This window comes from Egretta garzetta, unplaced genomic scaffold (assembly GCF_000687185.1).
Source record: "Egretta garzetta isolate BGI_Z169 unplaced genomic scaffold, ASM68718v1 scaffold551, whole genome shotgun sequence".
Lineage (NCBI taxonomy): Eukaryota > Metazoa > Chordata > Aves > Pelecaniformes > Ardeidae > Egretta > Egretta garzetta.
In genome coordinates, this window is record NW_009258493.1 from 326,697 (window position 1) to 336,904 (window position 10,208).

Here is a 10,208-nt window from a genome sequence, read left to right on the forward strand (position 1 = left end):
GTCCACCTGCAAGAAGAACCTGCCTTTCTATACCCAAACAGCATAGGGACTCGGCTAGACACGAGGAGGGAGCTCAGGCCACGTGCACGCCGCTGGCCAGAAAGCCCTTGTTGACTCCATTTCCTTTTCCTCCAAAACTTCATAGAAACACAGAATGTTTTGGGTTGGAAGGGACCCTTAGAGGTCACCCAGCCCAACCCCACTGCAGGGAGCAGGGACACCGCTAACCAGATCAGGCTGCTCACAGCCCCGTCCAACCTGGCCTTCAATGGTCCCAGGGATGGGGCCTCCACCCCCTCTCTGGGCAACCCCTGCCAGGGTTTCACCACCCTTGCTGTAAAGAATTTCTTCCTTATAGCCAGTCTAAACCTACCCTGGTTTAGTTTAAAACCATTACCCCTTGTCCTGTCACAGCTGGCCCTGCTAAAAAGGTTTCCCCCATCTTTCCTATCGTCCCCTTTTAAGCCCTGAACGGCCGCACTCAGGTCTCCCCGCAGCCTTCTCTTCTCCAGGCTGAACAGCCCCAACTCTCCCAGCCTGGCCTCATAGCAGAGGGGCTCCAGCCCTCGGATCATTTTTGTAGCCCTCCTCTGGCCCTGCTCCAAGAGGTCCATGTCCTTCTTGTGCTGAGGGCTCCAGAGCTGGACGCAGGGCTCCAGATGAGGTCTCACCAGAGCAGAGTATCTTCCTTCTGATTTGATCAACAGAAAAGTGCACATCTGGCAGAAAAGGATCGGCACTGTCAGCCAGACCCCAGCGGGAGATTCTATTCCCTCCCTTGTCTGCATGGTAGGATTTTGCACCTGGTAGCTGCGTCGCATCCAATGCTGCAAAGGACTGGATGGAAAATTTGAAGTTATGGTGACCTCCAGAAAGGTTCCTCAAAGCTCAGCTTGAATCTTTGTAAGTCCAGCTTATAACGGGAATAAATCAAATACAAATGCTGCTCCCAGACTTTCCCTGGAGAATTGCATGGATAAATGCCGTGCGCTTTCACTGAGATTGAGGGCATTTAATCTAGCGGCACTACTTCCCTTCTCTGTGCTACAGAACAGCAATGGTTGCTGGGAGGGCTTCACCCTCTTTTCAAATATTGGTCTTGGAAAAAGGACTCCCAAAAAAAACCTGCGTGGTAATAACAGATGTCTAGGACTACTTGAAGGCTTCCGATTTGTAAAAGCCTGAGCTGACTCATTTCTCAGTTTATTAAGTGACCAACTAATTCAGACCACCTCAGGATGATGGATGGCCCTATGGGGAGCCATTTTGTGACAAAAGAAGCCCCTGGGGAGGAGAGGTTATCCGAATCAGAATGACACGGGTTTAGGACAACAGGAACAGTGTGGGAATGGGTTGGTTTAGCCCTCAAGCCGATAATACGCCCTCTGAAGAGTGTGGATTTGTTTGTCTGGACGCCCAGCAGACTCACCATGGGGTTTCTTGTTGTCTTTTTCAAACCCCTTACTGTTTTGTTGCTCTTGCTACTGGATTCCTCGAGTGAATAGTGTGCCCCACGAACACGAGCACCTTGGCTTTGCGAAACCCAGTGAGAGACAGAGATGTGCGACTTCATCCGCGCACGTGCCTGTGCCAACAACTGCTACTTTGGTTGAAGTCTAGAGGCTGGGTGTTTGGTGCGGGCTGGAATGCTGTAGCTTTAACCCTTTCGGCTGTTGCATGACCAGCCCTGAGCTTCCTCTGGAAAAAATGACGGCTCAAGGGACCACCTCTCCAGTGCAATCTTGCAGCAAATAAGTTTTGATCTCACTGCCGACTCTAACCTGCACTATTAATATCAACAACAGGACTGTTAGGCACATATTGAGCTGTGCTCCGAAGAGCAAGGGGTAGAACTTAAAAGGTTTGCAAAGGCTGAGACATTGCACCCACCGTGCAGGTATGGATCCAAAATGGAGCCTGCTGAAACATGCCCGGGCTGTATCACAGAATCATGGAATGGTTTGGGTGGGAAGGGCCTTTTAAAGGTCACCCAGTCCAACCCCCCTGCAGTGCACAAGGACATCTTCAGCTAGATCAGGTTGCTCAGTGCCCCCTCCAACCTGCGCTTTAATGTTTTGAGGGAGATATATGGGATATATGGGAGCTGGTCAGTGTAGAGGGAGATCTGGCTCCTGCCGAAGCTGGGAGCGTGTGGGGTGGCAAAACGCCTGGCTCCGGCATAGCAGAGCTACCTCTGCTGCTCTGGGACTCACGGTGCCAGGCAAAGCGGTGCTGGACAGCCTGATCCACAGGGGACGAGCGAGCCTGACCGTGCCCGGTGCTGCCTCCCTGCCGGGGCAGAGGCACAAGGCTGGGCTGCAGAGGTTTGAGCAACCGGCCTCAGCACAGGAGCACGAGGCGCTGGGGTGTCACAGAGGCGCCGTGCTCTGCCGCTGCCCCCCCTGAAAGCCTGCAGGATCTCAGGTGCGGGGCGGGCAGTCCTGGAGGAGGGAGCGCAGGGGAGATGGAGACAGCTTGACGTTGCCTTTGCCATTTCGCTGGTGTGAATTCTTTTTTTATTCTGTGGATGGATCATACATGAAGACAAAATCTCCATCCTGCAGCATGCTTTAAAGGCTTTTGTTATTTTGCAACAGATTAATACATAATTAACTTTAAGGCATTGCATGCGTTTTTCTGCAAGATTAATACCAAATGTCCGATTGAATTTTTAACCCACTTCCATTTATAGCTTTTTTAGAGTCTGGTTTAATTTGATTAGAAATTCCAGTCCCTGACACTTCTGATTTATCGTAATTCATTTCATAAGCAAAGACTGAACCAGCTGCTCTTGCTGGAGCACTATTGCTTCAAGGAAGAAAAGTGGGGAATCTGCAGAAACACCTACTTAGTGTTGTGCCCCTGCTCCATCCCGTGGTCTGTCTAACAAGGATTCTGCCTAACTGTTGCTACCAGAATTTCCAAGGCTGTACCGAGAAGCAGAGGCAAGAGGCACTGCCCGTCTCCTCCTGCAGGTACATTGCAGAGGTCCCATTTACTGGCACAGAAGCTAAAGGATCCTCACAAAGTGTAAATCCACAGGCCCTGCATTTACCCAGTGCCTGGATGCTCTCAGTTTATTTCGTAAAGGGCACTTTCCACGTTAGGAAAAGTGGAACACCTTGGGTGTTGTTTTTTGCAGGTTTTGCCAGGTCCTAATATTAGCTGTGGTTTGCCTGCCTGCAATAAACCCCGATTGATCCGTCTGTAAATATTTAGCTAGCAACATCCCCCCCCATCTAGCTGTCAAGGCTGGTGAAAGAAATCTTTCTCCTTTTTAGGTATTTTGTTTGAGGAGGAGGAATGTCGTCTTCTTGTATCGTCTTGTAGATGAGATGCCTTTGGACACGCCTGTACTTGTTTCATGCCCAGTTCCGAGCCCTGGTTGTTCCCCCTGCGGTTGTGCCTGCTCGCTCCTGGGGACAAGCCATGCAGAAGGAACCCTGTGCGTATTTCTCTCCAGCTCTCTTCACGCATGACAGCAGGGACAAGGACCATGCCAAGCTCGGCTCCCTCCACCAGGATAATCCTTCTCCTGAAAACTTAAACACGAAAGCCGTGACAAAGAGGGAGGTAAAGCTCTGAGGTTTGAGAGGGTTATTGGATCTTACAGGCAGGGTTTTCACCGGGAGAAAAAGGGATGAACGGATGGGTGGAAGCGAGACTTTGAAAGTAGGAGATCAGCAGAGTTGGGGGGAGAGCGGGGATGCCAATGGAGGTGGCACTGGACTGAGGAGCTGGGTGGGAGGCTGGGGACATCAGGAGCGGGAGACGATACCCAGAGTAAAAACTGAATAAAGCACTGGAGATGCCCGCAGCTGGACTGCAGTTGACTGCCTTTCCTTTGCTGTTTTGCAGTAGCCATTCCCACCACATAGGAGAAATAAGAGAAAATATGTAATATTTCTAACATTTTATCGTATTTCCAATCTGAGAAAATCAGTAACTCACATTAGAATTGCATGTAGTCATTTTGTGCTAGATCAGCGCTGAAGGCAGCTGTGGAGTCCCCGGGGTGGGTGGCAGGGGTGTCTGGGCAGGGTGACAGTCTGGAGCGCAGCAAGAACCTGCACGGGGGACCGGGATGTAGCAGCCAAGTAGAGAAACCTGCTAAAAGGGTAGAGAGCATGGCAGCTGCCCACCACTCATGGTAGGGCTGGGAGGAGGCGTGAACATGGAGCCACACCGACCTTCTCGCAAGGCAGGGGGACGGCCACTTTGCAGAAATGCGGTGGAAGTGCAACACGGCAGGCAGCAGCAGCTGGTTTTTAATTCGGACCATCTGAATGCCTGTAAGAGGAGAGAGCTTATCGACTGCTCGGGTTTTCTGAAGGTTCAAGCGGAGGACAGGGGCTGGGATGAAAGGGGACATTCCAGAAGGAAGGCTGCACAACAGCAGCCGCCAACAGCTGAGTCTCCTCAAGGCTCCCTCTCCCGACGCTCTCAGGATTTCCTCTCTGCTCTCATACCACATTGCTGGATCCGTTCCTGTCGCAGGCAGCATGTCCACGGTACCCACCGTTAGTCAGTGCGACAGCTCCGAATGTTCCAGCCTTGCAAGGAGCTGGAGCAGGTCTTCCCAATGCGGTAAGAGACTGCATAGAGGCAGGGGGAATCCTGACTGCCTCACAAACACAGACCTCAGGATGTTTTGTAACAAGTTTCCAAATTATGGCATTCAACAGCGATTGCAGAGTTGAAATGCCTGAAGCCAAAGTCTGGGGTCAGGCCCACGCTGTTTGTCCATTTGAGAGTTTGTTCCAAAGCCTACATCCATAGCATTGGGAGCAGCAGTGCTTCCAAGCCCCTGGAGCCAGAGCAAACCCTTCTCCTTCGCCGAGGCAAGACCTGGGGGTGATGGCTGTGTTCAGCCTGCCAGGGAAATAACACAGCTGTGTACCATAAGAGGGAAAGTGTCCTCTAGCAATGGCACATGAAGACACCCGCATTGCAGCACACACCCGCCCTACACACTAGAGACAGCCTGGGGCTGATGCCCAATTCACTGGACCATGCTGCCCACCTCCGCCTTCCTGGGCTGCGGCTCTACTCCAGGTAACCACCATCCCTGCACCTTAGTAAAGGGCGTTCATTTACTCAGCCTCACTTGGCTGCATTGCCCAGCAGAGATCAGTCCCTGGATGCTGACAGAATCTTGTCTGCGATGTAGGAGTACAGATGCGGTGTTGTCACCTTCCTACCCCTATGTACCGAGGGCAATACACGCAAAAAATGGTCATTTATAGACTACTGGAATTTGGAGAGGAGGAAGCTTTGAAACCAGAGTAGGCCGATCAGTTTTTGTCCACACCCTATGGATTTTAAAAATTTGCTAACTGGATTAATTCTTGTAAATGAATGCACGAGTGCCCAGAGTGCCCTGTGTCTATGTGTGCTCCGCCAGGGCCCATGGAAGGAGCAAGCCAGCAGACTTACTGGAATAAAACCAACGCTTTCAATACGAGGAGCACTGCAAAGTGCTGCTGCAACTCTGCAGGGAAAGGTAAGCCACCAGCTCACTTGGCTGAAACGTAAAGCCAAATTCTTTCTGCCAGGCATCATGCTTGCCACAAGCTGCGTATGATTCTGGAATGACCTGACCACCACATCTCAGAAACCCAGCAAGTCAACATGGCTTTTGGACTCTGGCTGCTGCTTCTTAGCTTGGGAGTGTATAACATTAACTGCCAGGGATCTAAAAATAACAACTAACGTTTTATCTGCATTGTGTCACGTAGTGAAATTACAGTGGGATGTAACAAGAGCAGCTATCTAGAACAAAGTCCTCTTTATACACAACGCAAACCTGTGGAGCAAATATCAGCTCGGGCTCTTCCTTCTGCTGAGATACTTCAGTCCCGATCACCACATTAGCTGCTGGGGTCATGCATCTCCATCAACTTCTCCATTACTGATCTCTTCACATCGGTGAAGGCGAAGTCCCTCTAGAAGCTGCTCTGAAAATCCAGTGCCATTTTTCCACCAAAAAAAGTTCTGGATCTGTAGATCCAAGTGCTAATGAATAAGAGTCATAGCTGGGATATATTTTTGACAAATGGCCACAATGAGTTGAATTACAGCCAGCTCCCTCAGAGGAAGCCGTCGTTCATTTTGGGTTAAGGAGTAACCTGTTAAAGCAAAGAGTGCTCCATCGAAGCAGTACTGTCAACCTCTCAACTTCTGAGAATTCATGAGCTTGATCTCTCCAAACTATATAGAAAGAATTTCTTTTTTAAAAAGCAACATCTGAATTTTTCATTCACTGCTTAACTCCCAGAGCTGTGGCTTAAAAAAAAAAACCCCACACACATATTGTAATGTTCTGACAGATTTTGTGCTTATTTTCTAACATATCCTTAAACATCCAAGATACTGTAAGGCTTCGGTGAGTGGCATCTCTGCTTCTGATGCAACCTTCGACTCCCAAAAAAGTGATTTTTAGGGAGCTGAGTTTGGAAACCCTTTAAGCCCCCTCCCAAAGAGGAGCCAGCACTACAAGAGCAGTCCTGTAGTCTACAAGACGCGCTCAAATTTCCTTGAACTGAGCAGCCACGACCCAAAATCAGAGGCTGCTTTTAATATTCTTAGCTTTATCTTTCCAGTGCTCATTTCCTCTTTTCATACGCTGGTGCCTCCACAGAAGAATCCCATGAAGACTCAGCTTCACGAAAAGTTGGTTGGTGAAGTGCTGAAATCCTCAGGTGACCTCCACAGCAGAGGGGCAAAATAAATGTTTACTCGATAATCCTCACCATAAACGAGCAAATGATAGCTAGCCCTGCTCCGAACGTGCCTAGCTCGGCTCGAGAGCTCGTTCGGAACAGGACGCACAGCTGTTATACGCTGACATGTGTTTCCTGATGATAGACCAGAGCCAAAAGCAGAACTTGCTCAGAAAGACAAGCAATTTGATCATACTTTGGCAAAGATAAGAGGAAGCCATACAGAAGAGTATTCCCTGCAGGGGCCAAACTCCGATTAATTGGAACTGCTTGGTATTCAAAAGAGCTGATGAAAAAAATTTGCAAGCCATTGAGGCTGTTTCTTATTTTTCACTGGCACAAGCCATGAACATGCCATTCAGTTGAAAGGAATGACATCAGCGTTGTGTAACCGAGATCAGAATCAGACCCATTCTACAAAGGCCTAAGTTTTGTTTGTTTGCATATCTCCCACCCCAGTGAGATAACAAAACCAGCCAATCTATCTCCAACATTAGGATTAATTTCTGCAGACCTCTTCTGCAGAGTCTTTTAGCACCAGAGAAACAGTCACGTGCCTACATCATGCCCGTAAGCATTCTTAAAGTCTCAGGCTCTGTTTCCCTCAGAGGCACAGCTGCAGCACTGGACTGCTTTGCTGACCTTGCCCAAGTTCAAGTCTGGCTGTGATACACGGCTTACTGAAAGTGACATTATACAAGAGGATGAGATAAGATAACCTGTTAATTTTTAAATCTACCAATCTTGGTGTCTTCATCTCTTTCTCAGTTAGAAAGGGATATTACAAACCTACTCCCACTGAGAGAGATAGAGGATGTTTATATATTTATATAGGATATTTGTAAAACATCAGCACCTCAGCACACCCTACAAAGGACAGAGCCTACCCTCTAAGTTTCAAGTATATATGCACAACATACGCAACTCATAAAGAACGGGCGAAAAGCAGTCTCGTGTTTTACACGGGACTGAAACCAAGGAGCTAAGGAATTTGTCAAGTATCATAAATCAGCAGTGGAGTCAGAAATTAAAGCAAACTACCTTAAGTACTACTTTTGGTTTGGGCAGGAAAGCGCTCCGAGATCTGTCGATAAGAGCACGCATAAAGCACTGTTATTCCTAAGGCAAGACCTTTAGCTACAGGAAATATCCCAAGAGCTCGAAGAAGCATTTCCAAACTAAGCACAATAAATCTGGGTGCAATTCCACTCCCATTCACTCTACAGCAACCCACACCAGCTCGCAGGCCGCAGCACAAGTTCGTTCCACAGAAGAGGTGGGGTTCTCGCCTTGTGTTTACCCAAAGAGGGCTCAAGGGTTAAGGCCCGGAGTATGCAAGTTGCAAAGCACGCTGTGTCTCATGTGTGGGAGTAAATGTCATATCCCACTGCACAGGATATTTATAGAACAGCACTATTTGGGAAGTGAAACTTTTTAATGGTGAAGTTTTCAACCAGTTGCTTCAGGTTTAAGTTCTGAAGAATGAACCCTGTTTTACACCTTCTGGCTCTAGTTGGCTCCAAATGTTACAGCAAAACAAGCGGGGTCTCAGTCCGGTTACCTCAGGTTTAAGAGCTCCAGGCTCCACACCAAAGGAGCGTCTCTGCAGCTGACATGTCCATCCCACATCCCTGCCGGAGAACAGAGCACTGCTGTCACCATCGCCCACACTACCTGGTGGAGGAGCTCTTCCCATGCAGGAGGTACCGCAGCCCCCCTCAGGGTCACCCTCGGACAGGCGTGCAACTCCTGGGGATGCCTTTCTTCCAGCAATCTGGCTGGCTGAGCACCCCCAACCCCAACCCCCCCCAAGTTACTCTTACCACACAGGTTCCCCACTGTAGCCACCCACATCCAGACGCCAAACTTCAATACAAACTGAAGTAGGTGACCCTCTTTTTCAAGAGGAGACCTTGAACCAAGAACAGCAACTCTGGGAAAGCCAGCAGTACACAAGACATCCTTGACTCCCACACCTCCAGCACTGCAAGCTCAGCAGCACACACGCAGGACAGACCTAGGTTTCTAGGAGAGGGATTAGGATGAGAGAGCACAGGCTGTAGTCATGTAAAGCCAGGGGTGGCAGGCAAATGGCTGGGGGGGGAAGGAAAGCAGTCAGAACTCTCCCTTGTTAAAACGGCAACGTGCCACAGGGGCTGACACTGGGTTGGTGTGATGAGGCTGAAGATCAACCAAGGTAGCATGAGCCATCCCCATCTCTAGACCCAGACTGAAGTTCACACTGCCAAAGGCCTGCCTGGTTCAAATTCTTATACAACTCCCTACTTGTAACAGGCTGCTCTTGGCTTGCACACACACAGTGAGCACCAAACATGGAGTAACAGATTGAAAACTCCCAAGTTAAAAGCTTTTTTGATCAGTGGTCCCAGAGTAGATCACTGTAATCAAGCCAGGCAGGAACAAAAGGTCTTTTGTGAAACTAACTGTGCTCTCTGAGCTGTAACTGTAATCACAGCACAGATTCCGAGAAGTAGGTCTTGGCATTATTGGGTCACCCAATGGAAGAGCTATGCATATTCTGCACCAATTATTACAGTAGCTATGCATGTTAACTCTCCAAATTGAGTAACTGATACACCCTGCGCAATATTTAAATAAATAGGAACGCAGCTACATTTGCATTCGCTCCATTGGTACTCAGGTTGATAACTACTTGTGGGGTTTATTGCCACAATAGAAACTAGCGCTTGGCTCCACGTGCCCCTTAACTACAGAGACAGGGCAGAGCAGAGGTCAGGCAGCCGGTGCCCGTCTCCCAGCCCTGCCAGACAGGTTGCTTTGGTGTTGGTGGGTCAGACCCGCCTCACCCTCCTCCAAACAGGCTTTTTCTGCTCTGACAGATCAGTACATGCTCCTGTTATTTCCAGCTAATGGACTCTTCACATCTTTGAGCTATTACCATACGCCACAAATACTCCTTGCTTACTGGAGCAGTCATCATTGCATTATTTACACTTTGTTTGTGCTTTCAAGACATTCTTCACAGCTTCAGAGTGACAAACTTACTCTACCGGTAAGCTGATGGAGACCACTGATTCATTTCACATAACTTAACCACAAAAGCAAAGCAGAGTATTCTGGATTTCGGTATCAAACCTGGGCTTGTAAAAAGTTCCACGTGTGCTTCTCAAACTCTCAGTCCTGTATACCTCCTGTCCACCCTCTTCAGACAATTACAGAATGTAACTGCAGTGGAAAGTGTGGCTTGTTCAAAACCCACAAAATGAGCATTAAGGTCCATTGTATTTTGTCAAAAGCTTTATTTGATCTTTCCACTGTGATAAAAATGTCAAGGTCATAAATACCTCTAAATGCAACATTATGATCACCTCAACTATTTTGGCAAAAGTAACCTAACAAAGACTCTCTCGGTTGTTGTTCTTTTTTTTAAGAGCAGAGCTGTTGTCAAATTATTTCAACTCCTGAAAAGCATGGCCTTGTAAAAATTTCTCTAATTGTTCTTTA